Source organism: Protopterus annectens, chromosome 6.part0, assembly GCF_019279795.1.
Source record: "Protopterus annectens isolate FY-2018-M chromosome 6.part0, PAN1.0, whole genome shotgun sequence".
Taxonomy (NCBI): domain Eukaryota; kingdom Metazoa; phylum Chordata; order Ceratodontiformes; family Protopteridae; genus Protopterus; species Protopterus annectens.
The window spans coordinates 742,345,037-742,365,373 of NC_056737.1; the positions used below are offsets into that span (position 1 = coordinate 742,345,037).

At 43.2% G+C, this 20,337-nt stretch overlaps 1 protein-coding gene across 1 annotated transcript in view; it reads right to left on the bottom strand.

The window, feature by feature from the left end:
- The window catches only part of PELI2 (pellino E3 ubiquitin protein ligase family member 2), a 1,464,870-nt gene that overhangs the window by 224,236 nt on the left and 1,220,297 nt on the right, over window positions 1-20,337 (bottom strand). The window lies entirely within an intron of this gene.

Consider the following 20,337-nt stretch of genomic DNA (forward strand, 5'->3'; position numbering starts at 1 on the left):
TAGTACATCATCTGTATACAACTGGACTTCAATAGCTTCCTTCACTTGGATCAGTCTGTATATGGTCAGTGCACCTTCTGTGAACTGAATATGATCCTCAAGAGGGGCAATTTACATAAGGTCTTGTCCCACTGTACACATGCCTCTATGAATTAAAATGGGGTTTGATATACAGGTTTACTGCACTGCAGCTACAATCACCATCATTCAAAGGACTACGAATAGTGCTCCAAGCTTGTGTGATACTGGAGTTAGTACATTTAGAAATTAGGGAGCAGGACAGAACTCAGCTCCAGCATGGGGGTGGGGGGTGGCAGTGCAGGAGGGCCTGATGACTTGCATATGCAATTGTTTAGGAGTACTTTACAATCTTCTGAGTGTCACTGGTCAAGAGTACAGTACTGTGTACCTTTAGAGATCTTTATGGTGACTATTTTCATCTTGAATAACAAGATGTGATTACTGATGGTAAGTCCTAGAAGGGACTCTAAAAAGACTACTTAGAATAGGACAGCAATTGCTGGGGATTCTGTCATGCTACAGATAAAAACATAAATCTCTGTCTCAGAACCAAAGATTGTAAAATATAAGTCTGACCCCAATGACTTGAAGAGAATGGAAAAGTACAGTTGTGTACACTTACCATAAATGTAGATGTTCGAGTGTATTCACTGTTGCAGTCATTACATTTGGGTAATCTGCTGGCAGGTTGCCCTCAGTCGGCCTGAATATCAAAGTCTTGGGTCTTGCGTCGGTTGCTATCTCCTCTTCCATGACGTCAGGTCGCCAGGGGTATAAAACAGGCAGCCGATGCCATTTTCTTTAGTTTTTCTTGCCCCAGATGTCAGGTGCCCCCCCAAATGGGGAGGCAAAAAAAAAAAAAAATATATATATATATATATATATATATATATATATATATATATATATATAAACTATATACACATGCAGTTGTCACAACATAAACTTTATCTTCATCTAAAAGCAAATACACCACAAAGGCTGTAGAATATAGTGAAGGAAAAAGAAGCTCTAGAATAAAGGGGGATGGCGGGTGAGTAAACCGGATTGCAACAATGAATACACTCGAACATCTACATTTTTGGCAAGTGTACACAACTGTACTATGTTCTTCGTGTTTCACTGTTACAGTCATTACATTTGGGTAGAATCCCAAAGCTATGGATGGGAGGCTGGAAATAAATAGCATTAGGAGTGGCTATAAGGCCCTGCAGAAGTGCAGTGGCAAAGCCTGCCCTTGACTTAGAGAAGAGAGGCAAATGATAATACTTTGTAAAAGTATGAACAGAACTCCAAGCAGCAGCTTCTAGAATGTCTTTGGTTGGCGCCCCTTTGAGAAAAGCTGCTGAGGTAGATGCAGCCCTGGTGGAATGTGACCTAATGCCCTTGGGCACCGGTTTACCATGATGCAAATAGCAGAAACGAATGCAGTGGCTTATCCACTTTGAAATAGACTTTCCCTCTGATCCTGCAGCAAATGCTACCAGTAGCTGCTCAGACTGAGAGATTTGGTCCTGTTTAAGAAGAATCTTAGTTGTCTGTGTACGTCCAAGGAATGCAGAATCCACTCCCCCTTGTTCTGCAGATTTGGGTATAAAGTTGGCAGGTGAATAGTTTGGTTAAGAGCCACACTGGATACCACCTTAGGCATAAAGGAAGGATTGGTCCTGAGGGACACCCTGTTTGGGTAAAATATAATAAAAGGCTCCACAGCCATGAGGGCCTGTAGTTCTGAAACCCTTCTTGCTGAAGTGATTGCCAGAAGGAAAGCTGTTTTCCAAGATAAAAACTTTATATCTGCAGTAGCAGCTGGTTCAAATGGAGGCAAAGTGAGCTTTTCCAACACAAAATTAAGGTCCCATGCAGGAATTGGTTATCTTCTGGCAGGCCTTAAATTTTTGGCCCCTCTAAGATACTGTTTTAGCAGAGGATGAGAAAAGATGAGTGGCTCTGTGTTGTAATGAGCCGAGATGGCAGGGGCATGGATTTTTATTGATGAGAAATATAGGCCCTTGTCAAGCATCTCAGTCAAGTATTGTAAAATCTGAGGAATATTTTGATTTGCTGTGTCAGTTCCTTGTGCTTGGTTCCAAGCACAGAATCTCTTCCATTTATCAGCATAGGATTTTCTAGTACTAGGCTTCTGGCTTCCAAAATGACATCCATCACAGATTTACTGAGTGGTGTTGTTTGAATAATTACATGATCAGCCATGCTGCCAGGTTCAGAGTTTGGAGCTGATTGTGCAGAATTTGATTGTTCTGCTGAGACAGTAGATGAGGTATTTGAGGCAAGTACCAAGGAGGGAGTTGAGACATATTCCTTAGAATCGGGTACCAGTGCTGGCGAGGCCAATCCGGAGCAATTAGAATCATTTTTGTTTTTTCTTGTCTGATCTTTAGTAGGACCTTGGGAAGAAGAGGCAGAGAAAGCAAGGCATAGACTGACAGGTTTTTCCAACTGAAGGATAGGGCGTCCACTTTCAATGCTTGTCTGTGATAAGTCCTTGTGCAGAATTTGTCCAGTTGATAATTCTGGGAAGAGGCAAACAGATCTATGTCCAGGCTCCCCCATTTCTCTGTTATCATGCTGAAGACTTGTGGATCCAGTTTCCACTTGTGAGGGTCCATAAGATTTCTGCTTAGGTCGTCTGCCAGAATATTTTGTTTTCATGGCAGGAATTGAGCTTGAAGATGTACTTGGTAAGTCAAGGCTGTGTCCCACAATGCCATGGCTAGTCTGCAAAGGGGGTTGGAATCTGTGCCCCCTGCTTGTTTATGTACCACATAACCATGGTGTTGTCAGTCTTTATCAGTAGTTGTCCTAGATGAAGTAAGTTCTTGAAGGATGTCAGGGCATTCTGAACAGCTAACATCTCTTTCTGGTTGATATGCAGATGCATTTGTTTTTGGGCTCCATATGCCCTGAATGCATCTCCCCGCCAGGTAGGCCCCCCAAGCATAGTCTGATGCATCTGTAGTTAGGGTTTGGTTGGCAGGGTGTAGAGTGAAAGACCGTCCCATGTACTGGTAACATGTATCTGCCCACCAAAGAAACTCCTGTGGTAGGCAGGGAATGAGAGGAACCATGGTTTCCAGACTGTGACAATGTTGACTCCATTTAGGTACCACTGTAGTTTCCTCATATGCAGTCTTGCATATGGAGTTAGTAGAATGCAGGATGCCATGAACCCCAAAGCCTGCAGAATTTGTCTTGCAGATAACTGGGTTTTTGTTGCCATCTGTTTGAAGTAAATAGTCAGTTGCCTTTGTTTATCTGGCGTAAGGCAAGCCATCTGGGCAGTTGTATTCAAACTTGCACCCAGGAATATAATCTTTTGAGAGGGTACCAGTTGTGATTTCTTTTCGTTTATTGTGTACCCTAGGCATGTTAGAAGCCTTTTTACAAATGCTAGATGTTGAAGAAGAATGTACTAGTTTTCTGCTTGAATGAGGCAGTTGTCCAAGTATGGATAGATTTGTATGCTTCTTTGTCTGCAAAATGCAATTACTGCTGCCAGGCACTTTGTAAAGACCCTGAGCACAGTAGATAAGCCTAAGGGCAGTGCAGAGAATTGGCAATGCATAAAACCAGCCTTTAAACTGAGGTATCTTCTGCACGATTCCCTTATTGGGATATGCAGGTATGCCTCTTAAGTCTAGAGTCACTAGCCAAGCATTCTTTGCCAACATGGGCAGAAGCTATTGCAAAGTCAGCATTTTAAATTTTGGGATGTCCAAGAATGTGTTCAAAGTCAATAAATCCAGTATTGGGCACCGGGCATTGTCTTTTCTGGGTACCAAGAACAGTCTTGAGTAAAACCCTTGTCCTTTTTCTAGTTCTGGTACTGGCTGAATAGCCCCCATATCCATGAGGGACGTAACCTGTTTCTGTGCCTCTGCCCATTGATTTTGTGGCAGATCTGGCCAACCGCTTGGAATTGGCAAGGTAAAGAAATGAAATCTGTATCCCTGGGATACTATGTTTAGTACCCACTTGTCCTGGGTTATTAACTGCCAATTTTGAGCATGAAGTGCTAATTTACCCCCTAAGGGGGCTGCCAAAAGATAAGTGCTTGGTGATGCCACAGGGAAGTCATTGAGACTGTTTACTGTACGGTTGCGCTTTGCTTCCTCCAGATTTGGAGGTAGAAGCACCCCATTGCTTTGACCTGTAAGAACCCTGTGATTGGTAGAGCCTTTTGAGTGCCTGGATTTGCCCCGTGAGGCTCTGTCGGACACAGGAAAGGACCAATTTTTTGTAAGCCAGTGTCTACTGAATCTTGGTGGCTGCACTTTTAATAAGTCTTTTACAGTTTGCATAGACTTAGCTTTGTCTTCCATTTTCTTTAAAACCTCTTCTGCCCTATTACCAAACAGAGTATCATGCTGTAAAGGTGCATCCAACAATTTAGCTTTAACATGATCAGGCATATTTTGCTCCTTGAGCCAGGCATGCCTTCTAATCACAGATCCAGTAACTGCAGCCCTGCAGGAGGCCTCCAAGGAATTAAAACCACATTGCAAAGTATGCTTTCCAAGCTGTTCTGCTGCATGCAATAATTCCTGTAATTATTTTCTAAACATTCAGAAATCAACATAATTTTCTGTTTCAATAATCCCATAACATGCTGTTGATATCTAAGCATATGAAACCGGCAGTTTAAGGCCCTAATTGCCAAGGTTGCAGACGTATAACTTTCTTTCCCCATCTTTCCATTGCCCTGGAATCTCTATCAGAGGGGGTAGGATTCTTTGCTGTTGAGGCCTTAACACCTTTGGGACCCTGTGAGATAGTTTCAGGGTCAGCAGCAGGATTTTTTAATAAAAATTTGTGGGAGTCAGGAACCCTGTAATATCTGTCTGGCTTGCTAGGAGCCGAAGGTAGGGAATCTGGAGCCATGCTTGATTCCGAAAACACATCATCAACAATGTCTAATACAGGGGGGGTATGGCCAAAGGCCTATGGTGAAGGAGAAGAAGGAAATCTCTAAGCCTCTTTTTTGATTCTGAGAAATCTTGACTCTCTCAATGCAAATGCTCCCTCAAAGTATGCAAGGTTTCTCCAAAAGAATAATCTTCAGGGGGAGATGCAGATGGGATGGATTCCTCTGCATCTGAGTCCTCATAGGGTGGTATAAAAAATTCCTGATCAGAAGAGGAATCAGAGGAAATAGAAACCTGATCTGAAGATTCATAATCAGTGTCTTGCCTAGGTCTCTTATCGGGGGGGGGGGGTTGGGAACCCCTGATCATGGTAATTAAGTCTTCAGCCATTTTGATCATCTGTTTTTTTGGGCATAGAGGCCTGAGCGCTTGGCTCATGCTTCAGTTTTTTAGCCTTAGAAGTTGCTTTTGTCTTTGTTTTTGAAGCTGGCATCAGTTTTATATAGAAATGCTGAGGCCTGAAGATACCCTCAGAAGTCGGTGCCTGCTCAGCGGCTCCAGACCCATCCGAGGGAGAGACATCCGTGGGTACAATACTTTGAGAATCTCGCAGCATGCCGGACTCCACATGGGTCTCGGTAGAGGCCTGCGACTCAAAAGTAGTGGGTATCAGGGGCTGCGAAAGCATCTCACTGAGTACCGGCAAATCAGCGACTGGCTTAGGAGAAGCTTCGTCGTCGGTTTTGGACCTCAATGGTCTGTCTCTTGTCCTTTTCTTTGCCTTTTTTTGGGAACTCCGGTAGTCGGATTGCTATCCGATGACATTTCAGGGTAGTTAAATCTGTTCCCAAAATATTTTGAAGCAAAGATATACTGACACTTAATAGTGCATTGGTTAAATCTAGCACAAAACCGACAGCAAGGCATGTTATGATCTGGGCCTAGGCAAGGAATACAGTACAAATGGAAATCCTTATGAGGTATTTGCTTCCCACAAGTAATGCAATTATTAACTCCTACTGACATCGGTACGGAGCAAGAAAAAGTTTCCCCAATGGGGTACTTAGCTTTAATTGAAGACTTTGGTTCTGAAACTCGAATTCGAAAATTTCAGGAGTCGGCCGATCAGCACTTGTGAACCGCTTCTGCTTCGGGCACCACGGGGCAAGAAAGACTAAAGAAAATGGCGTTGGCTGCCTGTTTTATACCCCTGACGACCTGATGTCACAGAAGAGGAGACAGCAACCAATGCAGGATCCAAGACTTTGATATTCAGGCCGACTGAGGGCAACCTGCCAGCAGATTACCCAAATGTAATGACTGCAACAGTGAAACACGAAGAACATCTGTTAATAAGACATTAATCTCTAGTGGTCCCCTGCCATTAATAAACATTACAACAGAAGGAAGAAACTGCTGCAGAAAAAGGTGAAGTCCCAAGACTGGCAAAACTACCTTATTAGCCTCAACAAAAAGTTTAGATCCCTCACCAAATCCTCTAAAGCCAGCTATGAAGGCAGAATTGTGGCAGACACTAAAATCAATCACAAACCACCCAACAACAGCCCCTAAGGCAAGACAATGTACCTAACACTTTAGTCATAGGTGACTCTATAGTCAGGCACACTGATGTCCCACTCACCAGGCTGAACAAGGAGAAAATTACAGTCAGCTGCCTGTCAGGTGCCAGGATCCGCCACATAACGCATGCACTCAAGTCACTCCACAACAAGTGCAAATACGACACAGTCATTGTCCATGCTGGAGTGAATGACTTGAGAAGTACCACCCTGAACTACATGAAAAGAGAAATGGAAGAGCTCTTGGATCATGTGGCCCAGGCAGGTATGACCCTAGCCCTGGGTAGCATCCTGCCTTCGCCCAGAATGATACCACAGTATAAGGACAAAATGATTGATGTCAACAATTGGCTAAGCTTCTGGTGTCATACAAAGGGGATCCAGTATCTGTCTGCCTGGGAAGACATGATCGACAAACCACCATGCTTTGCCAGAGATGGTCTGCACCTGTCACCCTTGGGATTCAGGTTACTGGCTAAAGCTCTTGCCACCCCTATAGTGCCTTTTTTTAGGCAAGGTTCAAAGGACAACACCACCACCGTAACAGATACAAGCATGCAAAATCTGAAGGTAATGCAACTCAATGCTAGAAGTCTAAACCTCAAAATGCACTCTCCCGAGGCACTCCTAAAAATAGAGAACATCGATATCTGTGCAGTAACTGAGACTTGGTTCAAGCCTCCAGAGAGCACCCCTGCAATACCAGGCTTCAACTCTTACCACACTTTTCGGCCACAAAACCAATACCGAAACACTAAAGGTGGAGGAGTGTCCATATTCACCAAGGATATTCACACCTACAGGCTAGTTGCCCAACACAATGCATCTGAAATTCTCCAGGTGCAACTAAAACTAGGTAAGACTGCAATCCAAATGCAGCTTGCTAAAGATCCCCCACCATGCCCCAAGATTCTCCCTACACCTTTCTAAATATACTGGAAAATATTAAGATACAACCAAACACCCTAATACTGGATGATTTCAACTACCCTGCCATTAACTGGGAAAACTACTCGGGTACAAACTCCTTTACCCAACGGTTCTTGGAATTCATAAATTCCAACGCTCTGGATCAACTAATCCATTGTCTCACCAGGGGCTCTAATATCCTAGACCTGGCCATTACCAACATGGGAGATAGATGCTCCACACCAGTGGTCACCCCCTCATTGGTCAGGTCTGGCCATAAGCAAATCACCCTTGACATCCACATCCACATCCCACCCCCTAGTAAGGAAACCTCCTAACTCATTACATCCAAGTGACGTCTCCAGGTGCATCTGCAGTTACCTCCTTCTGCGCCTCTAGGCATCAAATATTGTTTGTTCATATTTGCATTAATAATTGCAAAACTATGCTACATACAAGGTATCAGAATATTTTATCTTGAAGCATACATGATGGAAAACACAATTGTACTGATGTTTGACCTTTGTCAATGACTTTTTGTGAGAATTGTAAGGTGATAACTTCATTTTTTAAAGGCTGAAGCCCCGCCCACTTGGAGTTAAAGGTACACACAAAAGAGCTCCAAAGCCAACTTCATGCTACTGAAGTCAGAAGTGACAAACTTCATGACACCCATGCAGACGGGATCTGAAAGTTCGACTGCAGAATCTTACATTAAGGCACTGTACGAGCACACCCACTCGTGCATGAATTGTGCCATCCCAAATAGAACCAAGATGGTCTCCTCCAAAAAAAGGAAGCCAATCTGGTGGTCCCCTGCTATAAACAATCTATACAACAGAAGGAAGAAACTGTTGCAGAAAAGAGGAAAATCCCAGGATGCAAAAACCCCCTCACCAGCCTCAGTAAGAAGCTGAGATCCCTCATAAAATCCTCAAAAGCTAGTTACAAAAATAAAATTGCCAAAGATTCCAAAGACAACCACAAGGCATTCTATAGTTATGTCAAGAATCTAAATGACAATGCTCAGATCTGCTCTGAGCTTCAACAGAATGGCATTAAATATACTGATCCCAAGGATATTGCCAATATCCTGGCAGATCGATTTAGTGCCAACTTCACCCCACCCCCACCCCCTAAAGGACCAATCTCAATACCAAAATATTGCCAAATTCCGGTAATCATGGCCACACAGGTAGAAACCGCACTCTCCAAAGCTAAGAATACAGCATCCATGGGACCAGATGACATCCCAGGCTGTGTACTACATGAACTACAAAATGAACTGCACCTCACCTAAGTGTCATGTTTAATCATAGCCTCACCTCTGGCTTCATGCCCACTGAGTGGCGAACAGCTATAGTTATCCCACTCCACAAGGGGGATCCACCTTGGATCCCAGGAACTACCGTCCCATCAGTCTGACAAGCCTGATCTGCAATGCCATGGAACGCATTATCATGGAACTTATAAACAAAGACATTGGCAACCTTCAAACACTGGACCTCACCCAGTTTGGGTTTGTGAAGGGCCGATCTTGTCTCCTAAACCTGATTGACTTCTTCGAATCAGTCTCCAGAACTGTGGACGATGGTAAGGCGGTCCACACAGCCTATCTGGACCTTGTCAAGGCCTTCGACACCATCCCTCACTCTGGAATCATAGATAAACTTACTAAGCTGGGCATAAATCCCTACATCACTCCATGGGTTGCCAACTGGCTTACTGACAGAACCCAGCCTGTAAAAGTAGCCGACTCCAAATCCAGCTCCAGATAAATGGAGTACCTCAGGGTTCAGTCCTGGGACCACTCTTGTTTGGCATCTACTTCTCTGAAGTACAGGCCAACACTAAGGGACTCTGGCTAACAAAGTTCGCAGATGACTGCAAATTGGGAGACATTACTGTATTCCCAAATGATGTGGATATTCTACAAAAGGGCCTTACAGAAACAGATGCCTGGTGCCAGAGCCATGGGCTCAAGCTTAATGCCAAGAAATGTATAGTTATCCTCTTTGGAAAAAAACATGCACCCATGAATTACCACACAGGTGGCAGTACACTAAACATCGAAAGTGTGATGAGAGACCTAGGGACTCAGGTGGACAGTGGTCTCACTTTCCATAACCACATCGCCACAACAGTCAGGAAATCCTTCTATGTGGCACACTTCATTACGAAGGGCTTTTCATCCAGAAAAAAGGAGGTCATTGTCCCACTGTCCTCATTCCTCATTAGACCCATTATAGAGTATAATGCCCCATTTGGTATGTACCTCACAAGACATTTGCAACAGCTGGAAAAGCAACAGAAATACCTCACTAAAAGAATCACAGGCCTAAAGCAGATGCCATATGCTGACCGTCTAAAAAAACTCCAGCTATACTCTGTGGCAGATCGTCTACTCAGAGGCAATCTCTGCTCAACATACAAGGCCATGTCAAACACAGAGCTGTTGGACATGCGCCACTTAAAGAAATCCCAATCCCTCAGAGCTACAAGCTCCAGGGATCTAAACTTTGTCATCACAATGAACAAAACATGCTGGAGGGATAGGTTCCTGACCCAGAGACTCCTCATACTCTGGTAAAGACTGCCCATACATGTCAAGCAGAGCACCTCCTTGGCCCTCTTCAAAAGGAACCTTGATGATTGGATGGGAGATAGGAAATTCACCTCGGGGATCATGTCAGTCACCCTGCTAGACAGGGGTCCAGAGAAGTAAATATTGTAGGAAGAAATATCCAGGGAATTGTTATGGCTATGCTTGTATAGACTCTAGGGCTGATAGCCTAGTACCAACCTATGAACCAAAGCCTTCTATAGCTATATCAAGAACCTCCACGGCAATACCCAGATTTGCTCCGAGTTACTGCACAATAGTACCTCCTATACTGAGCCAAAAGATACTGCCAACATACTGGCCAACAGATTCAGTGGCAACGTTACCCCCCCCCCCAAAGGCCCAATCACAATACGAGAAGAATGCCAAGCACCCAGCATTACTGCAGCACAGGTTAAAGCTGCATTGTCCAAGGCCAAGAATACAGCTTCCATGGGACCCAATAATATCCCTGGCTGTGTTCAACATGAACTACAAAGCGAACTGGCACCACATCTGTGTGCCCAGTTCAGTCACAGCCTCACCTCAGGCTTTGCCCCTACCGAATGGTGCACTGCTACAGTCATCCCTCTCCATAAGGGGGGAGCGACTACAGATCCTGGGAATTATCGCCCATTAGCCTGACGGGTCTGATATGTAAAGCTACGGAGCGCATCATCATGGACCTGATTAACAAAGATATAGGAAATCTCCAAACTCTAGACCCAATGCAATTTGGCTTTGTGAATGGGAGATCATGCCTGCTCAACCTGGTTGACTTCTTTGAGTCAGTCACCAGGACTGTGGATGAAGGTAAGGCTGGGCGCATACAGCCTACCTCAATCTGGCCAAGGCCTTTGATTGCATTCCTCACTTAGGAATTATTACTCACCAAACTAGGCATCAACCCATATATCGCTAGGTAGGTTGGAAATTGGCTCACAGATAGAACACACAGCGTGAAAGTAGCGGACTCCAAGTCAGACTGCCAACCAGGCATGAGTGGAGCCCCACAGGGATCAGTACTGGGTCCTCTCCTGTCCGGCATCTACTTCTCAGATGTTCAGGCCAACACAAAGGGACTCGGGCTGACCAAATTCGCAGACGACTGCAAGCTGGGAGCCATTATTAACTCCCCGAGTGATGCAGACATCCTACAGAGAAAGGGCTCATTGAGAACAAGGACTGGTGTGGAAACCATGGCCTTAAGCTTAACGCAAAATAATGGGTCATCATCCCCTTTGGTAAAAACTCACTTCCCACTAATTACCACATCAATGGGAACACACTGAACACTGTAGGCATTATAAGAGATCTGGAGATGCAGGTTGACCGCAACCTTTCCTTCGACCACCACACTGCCACTGTGGTCATAAAGTCCTTCTATGTGGCCCATCTCATTACCAAGGATTTTGCATCCAGGAAGAAATAGGTCATCGTCTCTCTATACTCTTCCCTCATTAGACCAATCATCGAGTATAATGCCCCATTTGGCCTGTACCTCACTAGACACCTATAACAGTTGGAGATGACACAGAAGTACCTCACTAAGAGGATCCTAGGCATTTAATACATGTCCTACATGGACAGACTCAAAAGACTCCAGCTATTCTCTGTCTCATATCGGCTACTTAGAGGAAATCTCTGCTTGACTTACCATGTCTGACCCAGTTCTGTTATAAATGCTACATCTAAAGGAATCCCAATCCCTCCGCACCACACACTCCAGAAACCTCAACCTCATTACCACAATCAACAGAACATGCTGGAGGGCCAGGTTTCTCACCCAGAGACTGCCCATGCTCTGGAATAGTCTTCCCACACATGTGAAGCAGAGCACTTTGCTGTCCCTTTTCAAGAGCAATCTTGATGAGTGGATGGGTAATAGAAAGTTCATCTGGGGGTCACTCCAGTGGATCTACTTGATAGAGGCACTGGGAATTAATGTCGGGTGGCACAATGCCGGGGCACTTCTATGGGCTAGGCTTGTAAAGGCTCCAGTGCCATTAGCCTAGTACACACCTATGAACCTATGAATCCCTGTTTAACATGGTTTCACAACAGTCAGACAACTTGAAAGTCTAAAACCAAGATGCCAACAAAGGACTTTAGAAAGGTGCTCTGTAAAAAAAAGTTTCTGTTCACAAAATTAAGGAGAAATGTTGTAGGGGTAACAGCAGGGCACAGTCAATGAACTATTCTGCATGAAAAGAAGGAAAAAGCTGGAATGGTTAGAAAAGTTATATTGAGGAAAGTACAAAAAAAGGCTACTTGCACAACAAAATCAAAATGAGATGGGGATGATAAGAAGAGGATAAAATGATATGCAAGCTCTAGAATGGTGATTAGTATTGTGCTTTAGGGTATCAAATCAGTTCAGGGACAAATAAGGTAGTTAGGGGGATAGAAAGGTTTACTATCAATATGAAGAATGACAAAATAATTTTCGACAGACATATCGAAAGTAAACCTCAAAAGTAAAAAAATAGAAGTCACAATGTCAAAGCCGCTGATCAAATTCAGCAGATTCGACACTGTTTCCAAAAACATCACGTGATATCCATATAGGCGCTCACGTAAAGTAAACTCCTATACCTAACTTTATGTTTTTGCAGGGGGGCACTGTGCACTCGCTAATAAACTTTCAGACATTGAGATGTTCAGCCAAATGAAAATTCGAACATCTGTGTTTCGAATTTTCCATCTGCGGACATCTCAATACCGATATTTTAATAGTAAACTGGATAGAAAACCTAACAATAACTCTGACATGGATAAAAGTATGAATTAGTAATGCAGTAATCCTGAAATTAGCACCACAAAGGTAAAAAGGGCTTTGCAAAGTGATGTTGCTTAACAGATAGAATTATTTGTCTAGCAGCTAATTTACCTTTTTGTTCATGGGAAATCAGGGAAAATACAAAAAGGGATGTGACCAGTCTCAAAGACGGGAGTGGAAAGATTGGAACTTAAAAGAGGATAATGAAGTGACTACAATGATTGTAGTAATAACAAGGCAGGCTCTAACAGATTAACACTAATGGTAAAAGCTGGTCAGCATAATCTGAAATGGGTAAGCAACATGGAAGGACGTCAGAGCAGCAAATGGGAATATGGAGTACAATCAGCATGAATGTGTAAATAATGGATAAGTGGATCATGGCCAAATATTGTCTACTTTCATTTTCATATGTTCATAGGAGGTTACTGGGCTAGCAGCCCTACATGGGGGCTACAGCCTACAGCCCTTACAAGCCTAGCCATGTTGATACTGAGTTGACTCAACCGTCCTTGGTTAGATGGACTTAATTCACAGAGCAATTCTAAACACTGACTACCTCTGTCCATGCAGAACATGGGTGCCACCCCTGGGGATTAATTTGCGGCCTTCCATCCAATTGTCCAGACTGCACTTTAATAGGGTCAGTGAGGAGCTCTGCTTCACATGAACTGGAAGTTTACTGCAGAGTAGTGGAAATCTCTGGGAGATGTAGCTGTCTCTCCAGCATGTCTTGATAATGTCACAGGCTAGGCTAAGATCCCCAGAGCGAGTGAGTGCTGTGCCACTTGACTTGTGGATGTGCAGTATATCCATCAGGGCAGGGTCACAGACTGCTCTGTAGGCCAGGCACAAGTTGCCGCCCAGGAGCCTATACGATAAAGAGTACAATGACAGCACTTTCAGTTTATCCATGTAAATCGTGGCTTGGAGGCCCTGTAGTTTCTTGGTGAGAAACCTCTGTGGTCTCTCTCCAGCTGCTGCAGGTGCCTGGTGAGGTACATGCAGAAGACAGCACTGTATTTTATTAATGGTCTGATGAGGGCAGAGTACAGTGGCATTATAACATCCTTAGACCTGGATGTGATACCATTGCTTATGAGGTGCACAACATTGAAGGCTTTCCTTGCAACTGTGATTACAAAGTTCAGATTGCTATCTACTTGTGTTCCTAGATCACGCACTACTGGGTTTGAACTTGGGGGGGGGGGGGGGTGTAATTAGCAGGAAATTCCACTTTGCCAAATGGGATAATAATGCATTTTCTTGCATTTAATTTTAGACTGTGGCTTTGGCACCAGTCATTTGTCTGTGTTAGCCACTCCTGTAATATGTTAACATCCTTGGGGGACTCAATAATAGCATCCAATTTGCAATCATCAGTGAACTTGGTAAACCAAAGGCCATCTACTTTAGCCTGGACTTCTGAGAAATAGATTCCAGACAGTCAAGGGCCCAGCACAGATCCTTGTGGTATGCCACTGGTGACAGGTCTACTAGTAGAGGTGGGAGTCATCAACTTTGAGTGCATGTGTTCTGTTGGTCAAACAACTGGCTACCCATCTAGTGACAAAGGTTAATCCAGAGCTGGGAGAGTTTCTCAATGGCACCCGAGTCAGGGATTGTGTCAAAAGACCTGGGTAGGTCAAGATAGGCAGTATGCACTGTCTTACCTTCATCCAGGGCTTTGGTGACTTTCTTCAAGAAGTCTACTAGGTTTAATAAGCATGATTAACCCTTAACGAAGCGAAACTGGGTTGGGTCTAGAGTCTGGAGGTCGCCTATGTCCTTGTTGATAAGGTCCATGATGATTTTTTCCATGGCCTTGCATATGAGGCTGGTTAGACTTATGGGTCTATAATCCCAAGGGGTGGTTGATGGCCCCACTTTGCATAAGGGGATTGCTGCTGCTGTTCTCCACTCTGGTGGAACAAAGCCAGTTCTCAGGCTATGGTTAAAGAGAATGCCAAGTGGGACTGCTAGGTCCTGTTTTAGATTGCTTAATAAGCAACCTGGAATGTTACCTGGTCCCAATGAGGTTGTGTTTTTGGCCTTGGAGAGCGCAAATATGACCTGATCTCTACAGATACTACGCAAAGGACTGGTGTCAGGTATGCTTTGAGCTATGGCTGGTGGGGACGGGTAGTTTGCATCAAATCTACCAGCTAGCAGATTCACAATTTCCTCAGGTATAGTATCAGTGGTACCATCATCTACTACCAGTTTGGCACATAGCTGGGCATTCCCTTTTAGATTTTGGACATAGTTAAAGAATGCCTTATAATTATCCTTAGCTAGGGATGTTATTTTACCTTCGTAATTAGCTTTATAAAACTCCACAAGACTTCTAATTTGCTTGTTCAAGAGCGGTGGAGGGAATTCTTCTTCTGAGTCAGTTCCCTTTGTTCTTAGATATCAGTTTCTTCCTTTTTCCTTATATAACCTGTTTTATACTTGAGGTCCACCGGGATAGCTTGTTTTTTCGAGAGGACCCGGTTTTAATCCAGCCAGGCAGAGCAGAATCTGCACAGTTGCTTGTGTGTTTATACAGGGTATTTGTGTATACCTCTGCATAGGGGTCACTGTTGTCTGTGATTGCAGGGGGTATAAAACTTTTTATACCATCACTTATTAGAATATAGTTTGCTTTGGAAAAGTCTTTTTTTAACTTTTTTGCTGCTGTGGTGGTGACAGGTTCAACAGTTACTTCAAACAACACTGATTTATGGTCTGACCTTACCAAAGAGGGTATCACAGAGTGACCCTCCCATGTTGGTGAGTACTATGTCTAGAACATTTGAGCCCCTTGTGGGGATGCAGACTATCTGTTCCAGAGCATTTGTATTGACAAAGTCCAAGAAACTCTGAGCGAGCATGTTCATGCTCATGTATGTCACCCAATCGATGGAAGGATAGTTGAAATCTCCCATGACTAAGATTTTGGGCTGTATGGTGAGTGATTCCAGTAAGTCCAGGCAGGTGGTGTGCTTTTCTTGGTTCATGGTGGAGGACCGATAGCTAGCAATGCGTTACGGTATTTTGCCTATAATTAATTGGACATGGAATAGTTCGAGAATCGTACTGTTTGACCAGTCTCAAGGTGTACTTGGCTTTAATGAAGATGGATACACCTCCAACTTTGGTTCTTTCATGCTCATTTTGAAGTCTGAATGTGGGGAAAGCATTGCACCCTTGCACGGCTGGGTTGCTCTCTGTGGCCTAGAACCACATCTTAGTGACTGCACAGATGTCAGGATCTTCCAAGGTAAGGAACGATCCCAGAGAGTGCAGTTTCATGTTTAGACTCCTAACATTAAGCAGCAGAACCTTGAGTTTGTCTCGAGTGGATTTTATTACATTAAAAATTTTGTTGTTTTGACATTACCTAAAAAGGCACTACATTTATTTATTTGTTGACCGGGAATGTCTGACTGAGCTTGCACCCTTTTTCAGCAGAAACCCCGGGGAGAAAAGCTCCACACCATAAAAATGTTTACAAACAGTGCAGTATACATGAGGTAATATAAACATGCATTATAATGCCTGGATTCCCACTTGTAGCATGAGAGTTTAAAAGGTGTTACTTACAAAAAAAGGCAACAAAACAATATAGTCATTCATATATCTCCAATACATAAGGAATTTCCCATTTAGAGGGAAAGTAATGACAATTAACTCAGAGTTTAAGATACAAGGTACAGAAAAGTACTGTATAACAAAATTTAGTTCTTACAGGCAACAGCATGCACATCAGTAATCAGAGGCAGAGGGGAAGTTGATAGAGACAGCAGGTGATAGAAAAAGGTCGAATGTCAAGAGAAAAAAAAGGGGGTGGCTATAAGTAAAAGAGATAAATTAGAGGTTTTTTTTAATTTATAAATAAGAGAGGAGAATAGTAGTGGTTAGCTCACTCCCCTTTCTCAGATTTCACTTGATTCTAAGTGGGAAAAAAATAGAAGGAGGTAAATATGAGTAGTGGAGAAATTTATTGAAAAGAGGAGCTCTGTGGCTAGAATTAAGTATGAATTGAGAAGGGGCTCTATGCAATGTGGGTCAGGTGATTAAGTTCAAGGTGGTTGTGTAGAAGAGCAAGCCCAAGGTATTAGTAAAGTGGACTTTTAGTGCAATTTTAAATGGGTGGGGCTGTGTGATAGATCTGAATGTTAAAGGTAATTAGCTTATTCCAGTGGATATAGGGAAGACATTTGTAGAGGGTTTCGCCTATTGATTTTTTAGGTTTGTAAATGTCAAGGAGGTTTGGCTGGTGCTTCTAAGTTTTCTGGTTGGGAGGTAGTGACTTAAGATGTTGGAAATGTTAGGGCAGAAGGAGGGTTTGTACAGGATGGAGTGGATAATATTAAGTTGAGAGAAAAAAAGTTGATTGGGGAGCTCAAGCCAATTCAGCATTTTCAAGGCCAGGCAGTGATGGGCTTTAGTTTTGAGTGGTGGCGGCAAATCTAGCTATTTTGTGATATGTATTTTCCATTTTATTCAGTAGTGTTGCCTGCAGGTTAGTGAGGATTTGGAAGCCATAGAAGAAACAGTGTAGGAGATAAGCGAGAGAGAGTAACCATTTTGCCTAGCTAGAGGAGACCTTTTAACAAGGTGTCCAACTTGTGGCACACATGAAACTAATTAAGAAACTAAGAGGAGAAGATGATGTACAGAAATTGTACAGAAATTGGTGGGCTGACTGAAAGCATGGCTGACCAGCAAAGGGAATGTCAGGGGTAGTACAAATTGCAAGGAAACAGAGGAGGTAGGTTTATAAAGAGGATTTGCAATGAGAGCTGGTACAGTTTGGTATACTTACAGCATTCATCACGCAGCATCTAATAAACAGGGTTACTTGTTTATTGATGAAACAAAGGTGGGGGTCATTGCAGATAATGGTGGACTTAACTTGCACTAAGCTTGCTCAGGTTGGAAGGATGGCACAATATGTGCTATGCTAAGAAAATTAAGGTCATCCACTCAACATGGCACTATACATGTGGCACTGGATACAAGTAATTATGAGAAGAAAACAAAGAATATACAGGAGCAACCCAACCATAATTACAAGAAAGCATTGTACCAAACAGTTTTGGCCAGGAAAAACAAGAGCATGAATGCACTGCATGAGGCATTTGCTGTAGTGATTCAATGGCAGTCCTGCTACTTTAGAGCTGTTTGGCAAGATCACACAAGGACAGCAGTACAACGTGCTGCAAGTCACATTTAATAAAGTATACAAAACTGGATGAACAGAGATGGAAGACAACCACAGAGATGATCAAGGAAGATGGAAGTCCTGGACATGCACTGTGCATACAAATTAAAAGACAAGATGTGATATGGACCTACAGGTTTACAAAAAGCAAGGTAATGAAGGCGCAGATAGGGTGAAGAGTTAGACAGGACAGAATTCATCACAGATGGAAGACAGATGGTGGCAGATTTGAAACTGAGTTTAGAAGTGATGGTGATGTTACCAAATTTCTTATCACATGTAGAAGTGGATAGTGTCTTGACCAATTCAAAAATGGGTTACAGCAAATGGAAGAGAAGAAACAAAGTAAGACAGAGTAGAAAGGATAAAACACTGCTAGTACTAAGTCAGATGATTTTAAAATGATTAGATTTAAAAGGATATACTAGCAGTATGCTGTTGTGTTCACTCTGTAAATGACAGTTTCACACTTGAGTTTCAAGGTGTGACCTCTATGTACTCAGAAATGACAATCTTCTGTGGTGTCACACCGGTTCCCCAGTAGTTTGCAGTGTCTTATTATCCATCTTGGACCACCAACATTCTTCTGCAAATGTGCATAACTTCTACCAGAGAAGTGTAATTCTGGGGGCCAGTGTCAAGCATGCATGGCATTTATTTTTTTATCCTGATATAATTATGCAGCATATTATCTGTGAAACTTTCTACACAACCACCTTGATTTCAGTTTAGTATGTGAAAAGTGTGCCTCACTACATTGCTACAACACTGTTTTTGAAAGCAAGAAGCAAAGCATTACCTGTTTACTATCGATAATGTGGACAGATACATGTGTGTGTGTGTTTATACACACACATACATATATCTGCGCACACACACACACACGCACACACACACACATATGCATATACACTTTGTTTTATTTGAAAACTGGGATAAAGCAATTATTTTCTTGGACCTTTTTCCGACTCAGCCTGGGACAGCTTTCTGGTTAAGTGACTTATACATATATGTGTGTGTGTGTGTGTGTGTGTGTGCAAGATACATACATACTGTGCCCTTGGCGGTTTAGACATGACACACTTTTAGTAACTTACTGTGATGGCACCAGACAGCCTCAAGCAATGTACTAGAAAAAGTCTGTCTCTGAAGCATTGAGGGATTTACCCTATGACTTAGATGACCAACAAACAGCGTCTCAGATGCTGGAACAACCAGGCAGCGGAAAGTAAGAGTGAATGACTTATAATGGCTCATCTATCCTGGTAAGGAGGAAGACAGTGATCCTGTGCAGGCCAACCTGTTCTTGTGCAAGGGGGCACTGGGATGACATCACTGGCCACTGGGAACATGGACTTGGTGATCCCAAGCCAGTGATGGCAGCCCTTGTACAAATATATGTAAGAGTATGAACACACAGGGGGAGGACACTAGGTACCTCTCCATATGCAGACATACACACAGGGCTTAACAAGCATGTCCTCACTGCCAAGGCACTTGCAAGGGCACAAGCACTGTTACAGCTGCCAGCATAATGTCAATCCTGTCAGCATGCTGAATACCTGTGACTGGGGGACAAATGGGCTGGGCTACAATGGGGAGATGTGATGGTCAGTGGGCACAGCCAGACAACGTACCTTGGGGAAAAAACATTGCAACAGGGAATAAAGAACAAAATGTGCGGACATAGCCCAAAGTAATAATCTTCAGTTTTCGGTGGCTGTCTTTGTTGAGGAGAGCAAGTAACATCTGAAAGATTTATAGGTATATACTATGCTAAACTATGGAGCATTTACAACCACGCTGATATACCACCATGGGACCACACCATTTCAAATTCCACAGGCCTACACTGCACAAAGATACAAGTTAAGAGTCTTGCATAAACCAAGCAGAGATAGAATTGCACTTTCAGGGATTCCTTGGCTAGAACACTGTTACCAACATCAGTCCTGGCTGGCTAGGCAGAATGCTAATGTATTTTATGTTAAGAACAGTCTGGGGTCACTGTATATGGAGTGCATGATGTTAACCAATGTAAAGCTCTTCTGCAGTGGTGTAGAAATACACAGTTACTCTTATACCAATAGCTATCTATGTTTACAGTCTCAGTATATAGTTGTGTGCTGCTTCAAGATACTGCAGTATTCACATAACATGTATGCACTTAGCTGATAATACAGCAATAACAATGCAATCTATGCTGCTGAGGGGGTGGGGATTCAGTATACCCCTACTGAATTAATCTGAGATTTTTGTTTGGCGTTTGTATGTTTACAATAGATATTGTGATACTACTTCTACTAAATACAAGAAATACTGCGCATGATATCCAGTAAGCAGTCTTA